Genomic DNA, 14,952 nt, shown 5'->3' on the forward strand with positions numbered 1-14,952 from the left:
CAACAGATCAAGACTCTGTCTCAAAACAAAACAAAACAAAATTATCCAGGCATGGTGGTTTGTGCCTGTAGTCCCAGCAACTTGGGAGGCTAAGGTGGGAGGATCACTTGAGCCTGGGAGGGGTCAAGGTTGCAGTGAGCCATAATTGTGCCACTGCACTCTAGTCTGAGTGACAGAGAAAAAGACCCTGTCTCAAAGAAAAAAAAAAAAGAAAAAAAGAATGTGACCTTCATTCTGTTTCTTAAAAGCAGGAGATGAAATTCTCATGTGAAAGATGCAGTATTTTTCTGGGAGGCTGAGGTGGGAGGATCGTTTGAGTCCAGCCTGGGGAACACAGCAAGATCTTGTCTCCAAACAAACAAACAAACAAACAAACCCCCTAAAACCCCCATAGCATTCTTTTTTTTTTTTTTGAGGCGGAGTCTGCCTCTGTCACCCAGGCTGGAGTGCAGTGGCGTGATCTTGGCTCACTGCAAGCTCTGCATCCTGGGTTCACACCATTCTCCTGCCTCAGCCTCCCAAGTGTCTGAGTCTACAGGTGCCCGTCACCACACCTGGCTAATTTGTTTGTATATTTAGTAGAGAGGGGGTTTCACCGTGTTAGCCAGGATCGTCTTGATCTCCTGACCTCATGATCCGCCCGCCTCAGCCTCTCAAAGTGCTGGGACCACACGTGTGAGCCACTGTGCCCGGCCACGCCCACAGCATTCTTATCAAGGATGGAAAGTTGAGACTGAGAAACTTCTGTACAGACCTTGTTAAAATAACTCTAACTGCTTCTGGGTCTTCATTTCCTTATAGGGGCTCCCACACCATTTAAAACTTGTATTAAATAAACTTGCATGCTTTTCTCCTGTTAATCTGTCTTATGTTAATTTAATGCTCCAGCCCAGGCTAAAAGAGGACAGAGGTGGAGTTTTGCTGCCCCTACAATACCTTCAGTGCTTGTCTCTTTGTGTATGTAGATAAATATATTTATGTATATAAATAAAATATTTATAAATATTTATTCACTATACTCTATTTTCTATATAAATATATAGAAAAATATATCTTATAAATATATACATAAATATATTTATATATTTATAGTGTATATAGAGAAATATATATAGTATATATAAATAGATATATAGTTTTTTTTGTGTGTGTGTATATATATTATTATTATTTTTGACAGGGTCTTACTCTGTCACCCAGGCTGGAGTGCAGTGGCATGATCACAGCTCACTGCAGCCTCTGCCTCCTGGGTTCAAGCAATCCTCTCAACTCAGCCTCCTGAGAAGCTACGACCACAGGTGTGCACCACTGTGCTTGGCTATTTTTTTTTTTTTAATTTATTTTTTGCAGAGATAAGGTCTTACTATGTTGCCCAAGTTAGCCTTGGATTCCTGGGTTCAGGCCTCCGACCTTGGCCTCCCAAAGTGCTGGAATTACAGGCATGAGCCACCACGCCTGGCCTGTTTATACACTGTTGAATGCACTCTACATAATATTTGAATGGTTCAAAAGGATATAGATTAAAAAGCAATCTTCCTCTCATGTTTGCCCCCACTTCGTTATTTCTCCTCACCAAAGTTTATCCTTTCAGAGGAATTTCATACATATACATAGGTTGGTTGTTAAAAAAAATTTAGTCCTGTCTCTGTCCATTCACAGAAAATTGTATAAACGAGTATAAGCATACTTTCTTCTGCAAAAGTTGTCATAATGAGATTTGGATATTATGAGACTATTTATTTAGGAAAGATGAGGTGTGCACTAAAAACAACAACATCAAAATCACGTTTATGAAGCTCTTTCCTACTCTGTTGCAGTCCTGGACTTAGCAATTTATATTTGTAATTTATATCTATTTTTCCTAATGATAACCCTGTTGAATAGGTACTATTTCACAGATGAGAAAACTGAGGCTTAGAGACATGAAGTAACTTGCCTAAAGAATTTGGGGTTTAGAAGGAAGCTTTTCGGTGCTGGAGCCTGAGCCTTAACCACTGTACTCTACTACCTCCACATGGTTATAGACTATAATGCACCCAATATCCAGAACTAGTACCACGTGTACAGGTACTAAAGACTACATAGCACATGCAGAACACTAAAGAAAACCAAACCCGCCCAAAACAAAAAACCCCAGCTCCTCAGAAGATGGCTTCTCTACTGGTTTCTTGTTCTTTGGTTGAGGGTTGGTGCCAATTATACCATACTGCCATTTATATCAAAGGCTTAAAAATTAGATGATTGGGAATGGGTTTATGTTTGATATGCTCAGTAATAGCTAAAGGTTTGTTTCGTTTTTTGTCAGTTTTAATCAACCAATTTATTTTTAGTTCATAATAATAAAATAAAATTCACCATTGAAACCAATGCTTTTAAAATGCAGCTTTTTTTTCTTTTTCTTTCTTTTTTTTTTTTTTTTTTGAGACGGAGTCACACTCTCATCCAGGCTGGAATGCAGGGACTGATCTCAGCTCACTGCAACCTCTGCCTCACAGGTTCAAGTGAGTCTCTTGCCTCACCTGCCCCAGTAGCAGGGACTATAGATGTGCACCACCACACCTGGCTAATTTTTGTATTTTTCGGTAAAGATGGGGGTTCACCATGTTGGCCAGGCTGGTCTTGAACTCCTGAACTCAAGTGATCTGCCCGCCTCAGCCTCCCAAAGTGCTGGGATTATGGGCATGAGCCACCGCGTCAGGCCTTAAAATGTAGCTTTTGATAATGCAAGGGCTTTTTCGTTTTTGTTTTCTCTTTCCCAGGAGTGAAGTTACTTTGGTAGAGCAGAATGAGCAAGACATCACTGCAGAGCATCCCTTGGTGGTTCTGGGGAATACTGGGCAACGTGCCTACCTCTGCTTGGGTGTGTGCTCCTGTCAGTTATGTAAAGCCATATGAACATATAGCAAGTCATGTGGTGATAATTCCCATTATAGATACTTTAGCATTTACAGTAAGGATTGGTCTTCTTACTTGCAACTTCTGTAAGTGATAAAATGTGAGGATGTGAGATGCCCTTAGTACTTCAACTTTGAAACAAAAATTTCAACTACTCCTTTTTCAAATGTCTGAATTGTTTACATTTGCAAATATTTTTCTGAGTAGATTGGAATCTTGTTAATATTGAGCAATCAAATAGAGGGGAAAAATGGGATGTTGACACTGATAGGAGATTCCAACGATCTTTCACAAATCCCTAATTTCAAATCTTGGTGTTCAACAAAACAGCTTCCGATGGTCATTGATTTCTTTATAATTAGCAAATGCTACAAAATTGAATTCATCAAATAAATGTATAGTAATGGAATTGTGTTTTTCTTTGTTTTATAAATGGAGTTCATTTGAAAAAAGGGTCCCGTTGCTAAAGGCGTTTGAAAAACCAGTAAATTGGATCGCTGTAGAGAGGCTACTGTAGGATTCTGAGAGTTGAGAGAGTAGAACACAGAAGGTGAGTTCCACCATGATCTGGCCAAGATGAAATGTATGGGTCTTGGACCTGAGTAGATCACAGGAAGGGATTGGGTCAAAGCAAGTGCCAAAGTTAGCGCGTTTGGGGTGTTAACTGGGAGAAGAGTAGTCCACTAACAAGAATAAGGAGGTGGGTGGATGGATGAGAAGTTAAACCCCTTCGTCTTACAAACAGGTAAGGTCGCTGAAAACGTTTTTCTAGTCTTTTTTGGAGAGGCGTGCATAGGTTAAATATTTTGAAAAACTGTATAAGATTGATATTTAAGAGTGGTTATTTTATTCACCATTAATCTGTATTTCATTGTTTTGAAAAAACAGTAATTATAATCACAGTATCAGAAATCAAAATCCAAATTGTCATTTGTTTAAATTTTTTCTTATATCCCATTATTAGTTGTTTGATGAAAGATAAAAACCATCTTCCCTACATCGCAAATATTTCCTGTGGCAGTGTTTCCCAAGAAGGCAGAACCATTCATGTAAATGTAAAGTGTTTTTGAACACAATGTTGAGTATATTATCAGTTAATTATAATTTCTTAACATTAAGTCCAGGCAACTTCCATTTTCACTCTGTGGATTTTGCAATTTTCCTAAGAGAGGTGGAAGGACAGGGGGTGGAGGTGGCTTTCCTTACTGTGTGTAACTAAGTGCACTTAGCTTGGAGACAGGAGAGATTGGAGAAGAGGATCAAGTTATAATAACAGCTACAATTTACTGAACACTTACTGTTTACTCGGCACAAGAGCTTTACCTGGGTTATTTCATTTAAACTCCACAACAGCCCTATGAAGCTGGTGTAGTAGTACATCTACCATAAATATAAGAAAGTAAAGTTTCTCAAATGCTCCCATTACAGCGCTAAATACAAAGAACTGAGAAGATATTCCATGAGACACAGAATAAAATATCTTTCCCCAGCATAAGGACATTATACCAAGAGAGGCAGAAATGGTTATAATTGTTTTTTTGTTTTTGTTTTTGAGATAGAGTCTCACTCTGTTGCCCAGGCTGGAGTGCAGTAGTGTGATCTCGGCTCATTGAAAACTTCCCCCTCTATGTTTAAGCAATTCTCCTGCCTCAGCCTCCCAAGCAGCTGGGATTACAGGTATGTGCCACCACGCCTGGCTAATTTTTTGTATTTTTAGTAGAGATGGGTTTTCACCATGTTGGCCAGGTTGGTCTCAGAACTCCTGACCTCAGGCAATCTGTCCGCCTTGGCCTCCCAAAGTGCTGGGAATACAGGCATGAGCCACCATGCCTGGCCTGGTCATAATTGTTTATGTGTTTTGTGTGTGTGTGTGTGTGTGTGTGTGTGTGTGTGTGCCTCCAAGAGTAGTTCTTGTGCACAGAAAATATTGTTTTGATGTTATTTTTAGGATATTTGATTTGTTAAAGTTACAAGTTTGAGAGTATAATTATTCCTTAGTTTTTAAAGTTTTCCTAACTGCGTGGAAAAAGTTTTTCCTCTGCTCTCACTCCACAGTCAACATGGAAGGCTTCTGTGACCAAAGGTGTGGAGGTTTCTCCCCACACACCAAGCAACCAGTTAATTCTGCAGCTGTCACCAGCTGGGTGTTCTCTACTACAGTTCAATTCCTCTTTTTTTTTGTTTTGAGATGGAGTCTCACTGTCGCCCAGGCTAGAGTGCAGTGGCACAATCTTTGCTCACTGCCACCTCCACCTCCCAAGTAGCTGGGATTACAGGCGTGGGCCACCACGCCCAACTAAGTTTTATATTTTTAGTAGAGATGGGGTTTCACCATGTTGGCCAGATTGGTCTCGAACTACTGACCTCAAGTGATCCAACCTCCCAAAATGCTGGGATCACAGGCATGAGCCACAGCGCCCCGCCCCAGTTCAATTCTGACACCACCTACCTGGAGACAGTGTCACATCCAACAGGTTGAGGGCTCAGTCCCACAAGATTGCCTCCTCCCACTTCTGATGACAATTGCAAGCTCCGCCCAGGCTGTTTTACCTGTGTTTCTGACTGATCGGCTATAAATTGGGGATCCCATGACCCCCTTCTTAAGTTCAAATAATTTACTAGAGTGGCTCGCAGAACTGTGGGAAACACATACATTTATCAGAAAGATAGTACAAAGGATACAGATGAAGTGATGCATAGAGGGAGGCATGGGGGAAGGGGCATGGAGCTTCCATGCCCTTCTCAGGTGGACCACCCTCCATACACCTGCACATGTTCAGCTATCCCGAAGCTCTCTGATCCCTGTCCTCTTGTGTGTTTATGGAGGCTTCATTATGTAGGCATGATTGATTAAACCATTGTTCATTGGTGATCAACTCAATGTTAAGCTGTTCCCCACCCCACAGAAAATGGGGAATAGGGCTGGAAGTACTGATCCTCTAATCAGGGTGTGGTCTTTCCAGTGACCAGCCCCTTCCTGAAGCTACTTAGGGGCTGCCAGCCACCAGTCAACTCATTAGCATACAAAAAAAATCGCGTTGGAGATTCTAAGGATTTTAAGAGCTTTATACTAGGAAATGGGGATGATGGCCAAATATATATTTTATAATGTCACACTTAATCTTATTCCATTTATAACTCTAGCAAACTTTAACAACCAAAAAGGCATTTGATTAATGTTTGATCCCATTAACTTAATTACCTCTAAATATTTTAAACTTCATTCGTGAATTTAATATATTTGTTTCCCTTGTAAAGGTCTTTAATGGTGTGATTAACAAGTAACTCAACATCTAATAAATTAAATTTATAAATGTGGTAAATCTTAAACTGTAGTGAGTGTTCCAATACTGTTTATTAAGTTCATAAGACCATCTTCAACTCATTCATATCCAGCTATTAAATTACACATTTTAAAACTTAACGTACAAGGCAAATGGTTACTTCAGTAGGCCAAGTTCTCTTACACATTAACACATACATAGAATTCCAAATATGCCCAGATTCCTTAAAACAAAATATTAATATTACAGGCTTGAATCTTTTACACGTCTCATACTCAATTTTCAGTCTTCCCAGGGTTAAAATGCTCATCTATTAAGAATTTTGATGTTTGTTTTTAAAAGTAATGTTTATGGTGATCTTTTCAGTAGGCGGCCTTCCTTCCTTCCTTCCTTCCTTCCTTCCTTCCTTCCTTCCTTCCTTCCTTCCTTCCTTCCTTCCTTCCCTCCCTGCCTCCGTCCCTCCCTCCCTTCCCTCCTTTCTTTCCTTCCTTCCTTTTTTTTTTTTTTTTTTGAGAATCTCACTCTGTCACCCAGGCTGGAGTGCAGTAGCGCGATCCTGGCGGGATCCTGGCTCACGGCAATCTCCGCCTCCTGGTGTAAGCGATTCTCCTCTCTCAGCCTCCCAAGAAGCTGGGATTACAGGCATGCACCACCATGCCCGGCTAATTTTTGTATTTTAGTAGAGATGGGGGTTTCACTATGTTGGCCAGGCTGGTCTCAGGCTCCTGACGATCCACCTGCCTCGGCCTCCCAAAGTGCTGGGATTAAAGGCGTGAGCCACCACGCCTGGACAGCAAGCAAGGTTTCTTTCTCTCTCTCTCTCTCTTTTTTTTTTTGTTTTTTGAGACGGAGTCTCGCTCTGTCACCCAGGCGGGAGTGCAGTGGCGCGATCTCAGCTCACTGCAAGCTCCACCACCTGGGTTCACGCCATTCTCCTGCCTCAGCCTCCTGAGTAGCTGGGACTACAGGTGCCCGCCACCACTCCCAGCTAATTTTTTTTTGTATTCTTAGTAGAGACGGGGTTTCACCGTGTTAGCTGGGATGGTCTTGATCTCCTGACCTTGTGATCCGCCCGCCTTGGCCTCCCAAAGTGCCGGGATTACAGGCATGAGCCACCGCGTCGGGCCAGCAAGCTTTCTTAACCACTGTAGAGTCTCAGTTTTTACCCAACCTCACTGACGGTATAATAAAAATGCCACAACCTAAAAAAGGTGACCATCACTTACGTTTCCTGGATTCAGGTTGCAATTTACCATTCCTAATAGGGTCATAATTCTAACAGATATTCAAATGACTTTCAGTAGACTCCAAGGGGTGGTTGCTGCTTTGTCTACAGCTGTAAAGTCATGCTCTTGACAATAAGTTCAGAAAGATTTTAATTTTACAGACTCTCTTAGGATCTTAGATACATGCTGCATTTTGTTTTCTACTCAATGTTTTTCTTTGTGGAGCATAGGGACAAGAATATAAAAAATACACTTTAATTTGATTTTCTTTCCTTTTTTTTGAGACAGAATCTCGCTCTGTCGCCCAGGCTGAAGTGCAATGGCATGATCTCTGCTCACTGCAACCTCCACCTCCCGGGTTCAAGTGATTGTCCTGCCTCAGCCTCCCGAGTAGCTGGGATTACAGGCACAGGCCACCACGCTCAGGTGAGTTTTTCTATTTTTAGTAGAGACGGCGTTTCACCATGTTAGCCAGGATAGTCTGGATCTCCTGACCTTGTTATCCACCCGCCTTGGCCTCCCAGAGAGCTGGGATTACAGGCGTGAGCCACCGCACCGGCCTGATTTGATTTTCTTTTTTTTTTTTTTTTTTTGAGACGGAGTCTCGCTCTGTCACCCAGGCTGGAGTGCAGTGGCCAGATCTCAGCTCACTACAAGCTCTGCCTCCCGGGTTCACGCCATTCTCCTGCCTCAGCCTCCCGAGTAGCTGGGACTACAGGCGCCGCCACCTCGCCCGGCTAGTTTTTTGTATTTTTAGTAGAGACGGGGTTTCACCGTGTTAGCCAGGATGGTCTCGATCTCCTGACCTTGTGATCCGCCCGTCTCGGCCTCCCAAAGTGCTGGGATTACAGGCTTGAGCCACCGCGCCCGACCCCTGATTTGATTTTCAAAAGTGATCATGGTTGCATTCACTTGTGTGTCATCACTTAGGTGCAATTTTAGGAAATTAAATACCAATGACTGAGGGTTCAGCAATACAGCTTCAAGATCCAAGATGTTAAGACACAACATTGCATATTTATACGTTTTGTTAGGGAGTTAATGTAGGTGTGGTGAACAGATGCATTTTCATGTGAGCCTGGAATGGTCCCTGGAGGATGATCAGCGACAGGCTGTGTCTAATGGGAAAATTCATGCTTGGAAAATGAAATATTAGGCTACTTTTATTATTCTGTGTCATTCAGTCACTTATTAGCAGTTTAAGTGATGGCTGCGGTTTCCCATGCAAACAGGTGTGGGGACCCAGTCTCAGGTGCCATTTGGGAAATGCTTTCCTCAGTCAGGTCCCTTGGCAGATCTCATTAGATTTCCCCCCAAATGTTTTATTATTTATTATTTTTTTGAGACGGAGTCTCGCTCTGTCGCCCAGGCTGGAGTGCAGTGGCTGGATCTCAGCTCACTGCAAGCTCCGCCTCCCGGGTTCACGCCATTCTCCTGCCTCAGCCTCCCGAGTAGCTGGGACTACAGGCGCCCGCCACCACGCCCGGCTAGTTTTCTGTATTTTTTAGTAGAGACGGGGTTTCACCATGTTAGCCAGGATGGTCTCGATCTCCTGACCTTGTGATCCGCCCGTCTCGGCCTCCCAAAATGCTGGGATTACAGGCTTGAGCCACCGCGCCCGGCCCCAAATGTTTTATTAAGAGACATTTCAAATAGACAAAAATTGAAGTAATTTTATATAAACACTCATAAGCCCACCACCTAGATGCTACGAACATTCTGCCATTCTTGTTTATCACATTATTTATCCGTTCCCCTCCCCATCGGCAATCCTCCCCATAACTGTGGGGTCGGGGTTAGGAAGCTTAAGGTGATTCAGGTGGCGAATTCCGAAGGGTGCTGCTGGATCACCTTCAGCCTCAGCGTCCCGGCTAATGGGGGCATTTCCTCCCTAACTCAATATCAGGAAGCAGGAGGCTAGCTCGACAGGGCGGGGGCGCACCTGGGCTGGGCTGCGCTGGGCGGCGGAAGCACTAGGCTCGGCGGCAGCACTAGGCGCGGCGGCCACAGGCCGACTGCTGGCGCCGAGCGCGGGCGCAGGGCCGCTACGTGCGCGGGGAGCGCGGGGCTGCGCTCGTGTGCGCTCCTGGGCGCTCGCCGCCGCTGCCGCCGCCGCCGCCGCCGCGCGCCTTTGAGTCAGCAAACTCCGCTGCCCGCGAGCCCGGCCCGGCCCTGGTCTGCTCTGCCCGGAGGAGACGCCCGTAAGTGACAAGAGACCCGCTGACTGGCCGCCGCTGCACCGCCCTTGTGGGGACGGCGGCCCTTCTTTCCAGAGGCGCTGGCCCTTCCCGCTGCGCCCAGGTGCCCGCACCCTTGCGGGTTGGAAAGAGGTTTGGGTCCCTTGGGCTAGGAGTGGAGGCGCCGCCTCCTTTTCTGCCGAGGTGTGCCGGGTGCCGGGCAGGAAGAAATGATAAGCTGGCTTGGTAGAGCGGGGAGATGGAGCGTGTGGATCCAGGGATTCCTGGCTAAAAAGACACCCCGGGGAGAGGGTGGTGCAGAGGTGGATTCTAGATTACGGAAGAAGTGCTGTGGCACCTTACACCAGGCCGGGTAGAAGGGGGTGGGGAGGTTTTTTTTTGTTTTTGTTTTTGTTTTTAATTCATGAACGGGTAGCTTTGAGTTGAGGAATTGGGAGGGGTAGGCAGGTTTATTCGTGGGATTGTGGGATTAAGGGAGAAGGCCCGAGGGAAAACCCATATTATTGACTGATTATCAGATTTGGTTACCAGGAAAGCTACAGCCTGTTTTTCATTTCCGATGCATCATACTTTTCTCAAATTACACGGATTATTGAGGGGGGTCGTCATGAAATGGGGAGCAACATGTCCTGCTGAAAGGAAGGGCTTCTATCTCTGCAAGACACATTAAAAATGATGGTATCAGAAAATTAGAACGAGGAGGAGGCTTGCACATGATCTCCATCAAACCTTTCATTTTACAGACAGGGAAGCTAAGGCCGAGGGAGGCCGAGTGTTGTGACAGGGATTATTCAGCCGGATGGGAGCAGAACCAGGCCTACAACCTGGTGGGCTTCTGACTTCCACCCCGGAGACGTCCACTTCTGGGGCCTGGGAACTGGTTTTGGATTGCATAAACTCCCCTCCTCTCCCGGGAGGGGGCTGGGCTGGAGGCTGAGGCCTTCACCGGGAAGAAGCAGGGACTGCTTGGATAGTTGACCAGCTTCTGCAGGGGCTTCTCAGTGAGAGAATGGAGGTGAGGTCAGGGACTCCTGCCTTGCCTCTGCCATCACTTCGCAGTGATGCCTGTTCCTAATGTAGGTACATAGTTGGACCTTCATTATTCTTAATATTATTTACTTTTTTTCTTTTTCTTTTGAGACAAGGTCTTACTCTGTCACCCAGGCTGGATTGCAGAGGTGCGATCTTGGCTCACTGCCAGCTCCGCCTCCCTGGCTTAAGTGATCCTCCCACCTCAGCCTCCCGAGTAGCTGGAACCACAGATGCGGGCCACCACAACCTGGCTAACTTCTGTGTTTTTTTGTAGAGACAGGATTTTGCCATGTTGCCCCAGGCAGGTCTAGAACTCCTGAGCTCAAGCAATCCACCTGCCTAGGATTACAGGGGTTTTTTATTACTGATTTTTAAAGGAAGGGTAGACTTGAGATTGACTGATAGGGCAGTTTTTAATAAAAATACAAAAATAAAATGCATTTAGAAGAAACTGAAAAGATGTGAAATATCAGTGGTTAGCGTGGACTCGACTGGTTGTCCTGTTTCTTCTGCCAGTCCATTTCATTTTCACTTTTGATTACCATTTAACTGGGGAGGACATCAGTGTTGACAGTGGGACTTGCTTAGTCTGACACTGTGCCCCACCAGGGAGTCTCCCCTACAGGTTGGTACACACTTCCTCTTATTTTACTAATGGGAAGTACCCCTGAGTTAGGTAACCTAAAATAATAGAAATAAGCACGTTCATTAAAAAAAATAAATAAAAGTATGTTAATCAAAGAGTAATGTTAGTGTTTTACAGCAATTCTGCTTGGCTTTGGAGCAATGGATATCTTTTCTCAGCCCTAGGATCACTACTTTAATTTTAAGTCTTCATTTTGCTCGTTAAGCTACAGGGGAAAATGACTTCTTTTTCTCCATTTTTGGTGATAGGGCTGTGGTTTCACAACCACTTGGTGAAAGGCAGACAACTGGTTGAGAACAGGGTTCAGTCTTTGCAGATTTTCATTTCCCAGCATGGCGGAGAAGGGCTTTTGGCCAAGCTCGTGGTTGATTCTGTGGGGACTCCACCAAATTTAGCATTGTTATCTCCAAACATCTTTCTCTTAGTAAACTAGTAGGTATGAATTAGCTCTTGTGTTCTCTAAGTCCTGTTCAAAGAGGAAGGTATACAGTATAGTGGTTAGAACTTGTGATTCCAGACCTATCTGAGTTGAAATCTTGGTATAATATTTTTCTAAGTATAGTTTTGTTGGCAGGGCACTTAACACTCTCTGAGTTGTCTATTATTCAGAATTAAAAAAGGGTGATGGTATTCTTTGCCTCTCAGAACTGTTAATACAACAGCTGACATTTATTGAGCACTTACTATATTCCAGGCATTGTCACGATATCGAGCACTTATGGGCCAGGCATTGTGGAAGAGTTTTTATGTGGCAGTCTCATTAAGCATCACAACAGACTTATGAAGCAGATTCTTTTATTGTCTTTGGTTTACGTCTGGGGAAACTAAGGCATCAAAGTATTTATGATTTCTCTAAACTCCTCAGCTTACAGTTTTAACTACCCAACAAATGTGTGTCAGATTTCTATTATAAGCTAATAGTTATCTAGGGCTTACTGTGTGGCAGACCCTGTTACAAGTGTCCTAAGTACGTTAACAACCCTTGAGATAGGTATTGTTTTTCTCCCCTTCTTATTTATTTTTACAGATGTGGAAACTCAGGCACAAAGCCCCAGGTCAAACAACTAGTAATGCTAGAGCCAAAATTTGAACTAGGAGCTTGGGTCTGGAATCAGTAGTAACTCTCAGCCACCCACCTGCGAATTTAAAGGGCTTAGCCAGGCTTCAATCAAGGGCAACTTCTGTTGATACTTACATATATTTTCCCCTAAGTAACTACTCCTTGCACCCAGTTTCTGCAGAATAGATGCTTTTAGTTCTATAAGTGATTCAACTTTACTCAAGGCTTTGTGGTTCTGTATGTATTTCTATTGTAGTCTCTGTTATTTTTAAAAGCTTGTGCTAGGCCTCAGTGATTTTGCCTCTGGGGATAGGGAAATAGTCTTTATCAGATCTGTGAACCCCGTTCAAATATATGATTTCATTTTTACTTTTTTTTTTTTTTTGATACTTTTGTAGAGATGGGGTTTTGCCATATTGCCCAGGCTGGTTTTGAACTCCTGAGCTCAAGCAGTCTACCCACCTCAGCCTCCCAAAGTGCTGGGATTACAGGTATGAGCTACTGCGGCCAGCCTGATTTCATATTCATTTGCAAAAGTGCATTATTCTGGGGGAGAGAATCTGTAGCTTTCTTCAGATTCTTTAGTGGTCACCCATGGTGGAAAGAAAGTCATTACTCGATGAAGGGGTGGCCTGCCCCTCTACACCTGTGGGCGTTTCTCGTTAGGTGGAACGAGAGACTTGAGAAAAGAAATGAGACACAGAGACAAAGTATAGAGAAAGAAAAAGTGGGCCCAGGGGACCGGCGCTCAGCATACAGAGGACCCATGCCGGCACCGGTCTCTGAGTTCCCTTAGTATTTATTGATAATTATCTTTACCATCTCACAAAAGACACATCCTGCACAGCCCAAAATCCGTTAAACCTTGAGTCACCACAGTACATGTCTCTTGCAAGGACAAGGTTGGGGGTAGGGTCACAGATTAACAGCATCTTAAATACAGAACAAAATGGAGTCTCTTATGTCTGCTTCCTTCTATGTAGACACAGTAACGGGCTGATCTCTCTTTCTTTTCCCCATACTCACCATTGTATTCTAATAATCTCATTTTACAAATGAGGCTACCAAGGCCCAATGGAGAGGCAGAATAACTTAATCTGAACTACACAGCTAATTAGAGGTAAAAAGGGGACTCAAACTCAGGTCCCTAAACTTCCAGTCTCATATTCTTTCCATTATAGCCTGATAGTTCCCTGTGGATTAAGGGGTGCCAGATCAATAAATTATGAATTGCCAGAGACCCTCAGCTCTCTCACCAGACTGTCCAATGTATGAGGCCAGCAAAGCTGCCTGGAAGTACCTGTCAAAATACAACATCGTTTGGCATGGGATCCTGTGCTGAGCCACTTTACTCTCATTTGGTATGGGAATATACAACTCGGAGAGATGTGAGCCAGGAAAAGAAAAGCTGTTTGGGGAGAAGAGGAGGAATGTTGCAGACATACGTTGGTTGAGGCACAGGCAGCCTTTCAGACCTCTTGGTAGAATTATTGTGTTGGAAAGTTTTTGCTAAGAGATGCAGAAATTCAAACAAAATTCCCTGGGCCGGGTGTGGTAGCGCATGCCTGTAGTCCCAGCTACTCAAGAGGCTGAGGTGGGAGGATCGCTTGAGCCCAGGAGGTTGAGGCTGCAGTGAGCTGTGATTGCACCATTGTACTGCAGCCTGCACAACAGAATTAGGCTCTGTCTCATAAATAAATAAATAAATAAATACAAATAAACCCCAAATTCCCTGATGTCTGAGATTTCTGCAAAGTATGTGGCTCACTGGGAAGTAAGCCATCGCCTGGCTGAAGGTTGATGCTCCAATGACAAAAGAAGACGAAAAGAGTTGGGGTATGGTGGCTCACACCTGTAATCTCAGTGACTGAGGATGCTGAGGTGGGAGGATTGCTTGAGGTCAGGACTTCGAGACCAGCTTGGGCAAAAGCTGGGTGTGGTGGCACACACCTTTAGTCCTAGCTTCTTGAGAGGTTGAGGTAGGAGGATCACTTGGGCCTAGGAGCTGGAGGCTGCAGTGAGCCATGATCTCACTACTATACTCCAGCCTGGGTGACAGAGTGAGACCCCAACTCTAAAAAGAAATAATAATAAGAAAAATAAGAAAAACCTAAGAAGTCATGAGACCTTTAATAGTTTAGGCCAGCCTTTTAACACGACGTAAATTTTACAAACTGATAATAATAAAGCTTACCTGGAAAATAGATTCGTACTAGCAGGCAATACATTTTTGGAAAAGAATATTGAGGAGAGGCTTGTTCAGCCAGCTATCAAAATATATCACCTGGAGGTAGGACGCGGTGGCTCACGTGTGTAATCTTAGTGCTTTGGGAGGCTGAAGTGGAGGATTGCTTGAGGCCAAGAGTTCAAGACAAGCCTGGGCAACATAGACCCCATGTCTAAAATAAATTTTTAAAAATATATATCACCTGGGACTAGGAATAGAAAGTCGACAAATGGTTCCATTGTAAAGACAGCAATTGAGGGTATGATAGAATGGACTGTTATTAAGTCTGTTGGGAATGAGGGTATGATAGAATGGACTGTTATTAAGTCTGTTGGGAAAATTGCCTCTCAATTTGGAAAAGATTAGATCCGTGCCTCATACCAT

General features: G+C 44.0%; 1 protein-coding gene across 2 annotated transcripts in view; it reads left to right on the top strand.

Annotated features, from left to right (window-relative positions):
* Nucleotides 1-9,389: 9,389 nt before the first annotated feature.
* The window catches only part of SNX10 (sorting nexin 10), an 86,275-nt gene continuing 80,712 nt past the window's right edge, over nucleotides 9,390-14,952 (top strand). Inside the window, exon 1 of one of the 2 annotated variants that reach the window (XM_030932376.1) lies at nucleotides 9,390-9,606. The gene's annotated coding sequence lies outside the window, so the exon portion shown is untranslated. The remainder of the gene's footprint in view (nucleotides 9,607-14,952) is intronic. The other variant, XM_010356531.2, reaches the window with a different exon arrangement.

This window comes from Rhinopithecus roxellana, chromosome 6 (genome assembly GCF_007565055.1).
Source record: "Rhinopithecus roxellana isolate Shanxi Qingling chromosome 6, ASM756505v1, whole genome shotgun sequence".
Classification (NCBI taxonomy): Eukaryota; Metazoa; Chordata; class Mammalia; order Primates; family Cercopithecidae; genus Rhinopithecus; species Rhinopithecus roxellana.